General features: G+C 37.1%; 1 protein-coding gene across 4 annotated transcripts in view; it reads left to right on the forward strand.

Moving 5' to 3' along the window:
• The window catches only part of maml2 (mastermind like transcriptional coactivator 2), a 110,502-nt gene that overhangs the window by 19,248 nt on the left and 86,280 nt on the right, over nucleotides 1-4,974 (forward strand). The gene's annotated exons all lie outside the window — the stretch shown is intronic.

Genomic DNA, 4,974 nt, shown 5'->3' on the forward strand with positions numbered 1-4,974 from the left:
TCAGCTGTGCTCTTGTTCATATCATCCTGAGATTCTGACTGCTGTGTCATCAGTTTTGCTGCTTAATGTTCAACATGGATAAATGTGTGCTATTTGTGTTCATTTTGTGATTCTTGAGGTAGTTATATTGTGTGTTTGTGTTTTCTAAATGAGAACATGGTTAAACCTGTGCAAAATGATGGCGTTCTTGTGTAGAGTTTAGCTGAAAACACTCAGCAAATTGGAGCGTGTGTGAAAACAGTTGAAATGTGTTAAAAGTTTTGAGAAACGTGTCTTTGTTTCAGGAACTGTATGAATGGTTTGGAAAATTGTGCCAAACGAATCAGTTATAGTGTGTTGGCAATCGAGAAAAACTGTAATATCCTAATGATTTTTGGCATAAAAGAAAAATCAATCATTTTGACCCATACAATGTATTTTTGGCTATTGCTACTAATATACCTGTGCTACTTATGACTGCTTTTGTGGTTCAGGGTCACATATGTAATACATATTTTTAATAAAACATTTCAGAAATGCTATTAAAATGTCTCTGTCTTAAAGGGACAGTTCATCCAAAAATGAAAACTCCATAATCATTTACTCACACTTATGTCATTCCAAACCTGTATGAGTTTCTTCTGTGGAAGACAAAATAAGATGTCCTTGGTAACAAAATGGATTTTTGAATATTGACTTCCACTGTGGACAAAAAATAAATTAATAAAAAATCACTGACATTTGCACTGACATATGCAAGTCATGAGACAGCGAAGGATCTTAGTTAGTTTAATTAGTCTAGTGTTAAGCAGACATCGCAGTATTCACAAGTTTGTTTAATTTTTCTTCACCAGCATTATAATTGCAAATACATAGTTAAAAATCAGTATATCAAGTGGCCCTAATTACGAGTAGGATATGTTAAGTCATTTGTCAAAGTATTGAATAGTTAGTTATTGTAAGATAACTTTTGGACAAAACTATACTGCTCTGCAACCTGACTTCTGATTTCAGCTTTCATTTCCTGTAAAGAAAACCAACGCCACACACTTACAGTGTAGTTGCTTGTTCTAGTTTTTGTATGATGTTGCATCTATCATGAAACATGACCCATCTGTCATTCACTGAACACAATCTCAGTACCTTCATTAACCGTATCAAAAAGTCCAACCTTTGCTGGCTTCTGCTGTTTTTTGCTTGTAGTAATATGCCTATGGAGATGCTAATCTGTTTAAACTAAAGGCCTACACTGGCATTAAAGGGATAGTTCATCCAGGAAATTAGCCTTTAAAAAAATAAAATAAAAATTACTCACCTGAATGTTGTTTCAAATCCAAATTACTTTGTTTCCTATGTGAAACAACAAGGAAGATGTTTAGCAGAATGTCCAAGCTGCTCCTTTACATACAATGAAAGTGGATTAGAGCAGGGACTGTCAAGGTCCAAAAAGCACCATAAAAGTATCATAAAAGGTCTTTCTGCAAATGCATGATGTAATGTTAAAAAAATATGCAGACCTGAGATTGCTCAGAAAGGTACATTTAAGGTCATGTTTGTTTGTTGTCTCTGAATTTTATGCACTGCATGTGACCTTAGAATAACCTTTTGACAACGATGCAGTGTTGTTTTTATATAAAGTTCTCATCTGTTGACTTGCTGCCAAATACATTTGGGATTTCATAAGATTAGTTTATTTGTTCTGTTGGTTGCATCTAGTTAGCATTTTTTTAAATTTTTTATACTTCACTTTGTTGCCCCTGTTTAAACTAAGATTTTTGCTTGCCAGAAGTGTGTAGGGCAAAACATTTTTTGTTAAGCATCTCCACATCTTATCTCATATTCATAGAAGTCTAAAACATGAAATGTGACACTGACTGCATTTTCCCGGTCCCTTGAGAATGATATGCTGACTAAAGAATGCTCGATGTAGCATTTCTGACACTGCTTTGGCACTCATCTCTGCTGATATCCTCTTGATACTTTGTGGGAATAAATTAAAGAATTAATTTCAAAGTCATTACAAGAAAATTGTGATCACATGGAGTCAAACCATTGTGTGACTTTCCAAACTTGCCATGTAACTTTCCATCGTTATAAAGTATACAGCTCAGCTCTAGTATGACATGTATTTCATGTCTGTGAGCTCTCTGGGGTTTCATTGGTAGTGTTTACTAAGCCAGGCATCACTACTACTAAGGGTGGGCGATATGACCAAAATCTTATTTCACGTTATGATAAATTTCGATAAACAATATATACCTCGATATAGCTATTTTTATTTTATTTTTGTTATTAAAATTAAGAAAAAGAAGCAAATTACAAGTACAACAGAACAAATAAATATGAAATAAACTTTATTATTAATTAATGTATTCAGCTACAGTAGGCTAGGTTTATTTAACATGTAGTAAGAAATATTACAGAAATTAAATAAAGTGTATAAATAAAACACTGCATAGTCTTCAGTGTATCAATCAAACATTAACATTAATAATGACAGACAGCAGCAGGTAAATAAGGCTGCTGTCCCTTTAAGACCGACTGCACAGATCCAATATACTAGGGATGGGAAGATTCCCCGATTCACTCAGTGCATCGGCATAAAAAGTTAACGATGCGATGCATCGGATTTAAAAGTGTGCATCGGCTACAAGTTGGCATTTATATCGCGATGCATCGTTTTTAACATATTTGCATCGGTAAAAAAACATTTATTTATATATAATTACTAGTGGATGTGCTATACTTTTATTGTTTAGAAAGTGACCAATATTTTATATGTAGATTGATTCTCTTTGGTTTTGAGACTTTAGTCTTTGCAACTTCAGGGATCTTATCTATGCACAATCAGCTTGTAACACTCCAAAGAGAAAGGAAAACTTGAAATCGCATCATATGACCCCTTTAAAGTCCAAAACCTGACTTGAAATAACCTAACAAATCAATCGGGGCTAAAGCGGTTCCATAAATGACATATTAAGTTCACACAATCTCACTATTTGTGCACGCTTATTTTTAAGCAGCCCTTATTGTCGATCATGGATCAAATCGATCCACCATCGCAAACAGCGAATATATCTGTGCTGTTTAATGCATTTGAGACTTTGTGTTTTCCTCAGTGCATAACTGACATGTCACAGGTATATTTTTCATCTGTAAATGTTAGAAAGTCATACAAACATTTTTCTGTCAGGAGTGGGCGAGGCTGACGCGAGTGAACGAGTAAAATATACATTTTGCTAAAATATTTGTTGCTGGACATTAAATGTGTCTTTTGTAGAATTTTAAATCTTCATACAAGTGTATTTTTATGATATCAGTAACTGTAAAGGGACTATTGTAATAGGTAAATCAAATGTAAACTAGTAGCCTTCAGTACTAATTACTAAGCTCAAATGAGTTAATGTGTGTTTCTAGCTGTTAAAATATAGTCATTTTCTTTATTATTTATTTTCATTTTTAATTCAGTGACTTTAACTTTTAATGTAGTTATTTTAATGCTTTAAAGAGCAATAATGTTCAAATGTTCTGCTGTCTGTTCTGCAAACTATAAAAGGTACAGCTGTCATAAAACCAGAGAGAAAGGCTGCATGGCTAGAATCTGTAAAAAAGAAAAAAGAAAAAAAAAGTCAAATAATAGTATGTGAGAGAGTGGTAATATCATTGGGTTCCTATTGGTCATTGTTAAAGGAACTCGGCTTAGTCTGACAGTTAACATGCTTTACACCAGGTTAGTTTCCCAGCATGAATTGCCACAGTGACTAAGCTTGATCTAGGCCTGTGTTAAATTTGCTTGATGGAACCAAATCATTTGACAATGAGTCAAACTAACTGAAATAAGCCTGGCTTATTTGGTAAACTTGTTTTATGAAACAGGAAATGAAGCATTAAAAGTGATCATATTTTCTCCATTGCATTGTATTGCATCGAATCGCATTGTATCGAATCGAATCGCACTGCATCGTAAGAGGGGTGAATCGTATCACATCGCATCGGTAGCTGCTTCATATGTATCTTTAATGTATCGTATCATTGGCTATGCATCGAGATGCGTATCGTATCGGCCTGAGTCATGAGATGCACATCCCTACAATATACTGAAACACATCCGGTTTCCACCCAACTGTTTACATTTATTTAACACATAATGCCCGACTGTGTTTACTTGAATACTCCACACGACGGGCATTATGACATTATTGGGGGAAGTCGTGGCCTAATGGTTAGAGAATCGGACTCGTAACCCAAAGGTTGCAGGTTCGAGTCTCGTACCAGCAGGGATTGTGGGTGGGGGGAGTGAATGTACAGCGCTCTCTTCCACCCTCAATACCATGACTGAGGTGCCCTTGAGCAAGGCACCGAACCCCCAACTGCTCCCCGGGCGCCGCAGCAAAAAAAATGGCTGCCCACTGCTCCGGGTGTGTGTTCACGGTGTGTGTGTGTTCACTGCTGTGTGTGTGATCGAATCGAATCGAAATCGGATCGCACTGCATCGTAACAGGGGTGAATCGTATCACATCGCATCGGTAGCTGCTTCATATGTATCTTTAATGTATCGTATCGTTGGCTATGCATCGAGATGCGTATCGTATCGGCCTGAGTCATGAGATGCACATCCCTACAATATACTGAAACACATCCGGTTTCCACCCAACTGTTTACATTTATTTAACACATAATGCCCGACTGTGTTTACTTGAATACTCCACACGACGGGCATTATGACATTATTGGGGGAAGTCGTGGCCTAATGGTTAGAGAATCGGACTCGTAACCCAAAGGTTGCAGGTTCGAGTCTCGTACCAGCAGGGATTGTGGGTGGGGGGAGTGAATGTACAGCGCTCTCTTCCACCCTCAATACCATGACTGAGGTGCCCTTGAGCAAGGCACCGAACCCCCAACTGCTCCCCGGGCGCCGCAGCAACAATGGCTGCCCACTGCTCCGGGTGTGTGTTCACGGTGTGTGTGTGTTCACTGCTGTGTGTGTGCACTTTG

Source organism: Sinocyclocheilus rhinocerous, unplaced genomic scaffold (genome assembly GCF_001515625.1).
Source record: "Sinocyclocheilus rhinocerous isolate Xijiao unplaced genomic scaffold, SAMN03320098_v1.1 scaffold407, whole genome shotgun sequence".
Lineage (NCBI taxonomy): Eukaryota > Metazoa > Chordata > Actinopteri > Cypriniformes > Cyprinidae > Sinocyclocheilus > Sinocyclocheilus rhinocerous.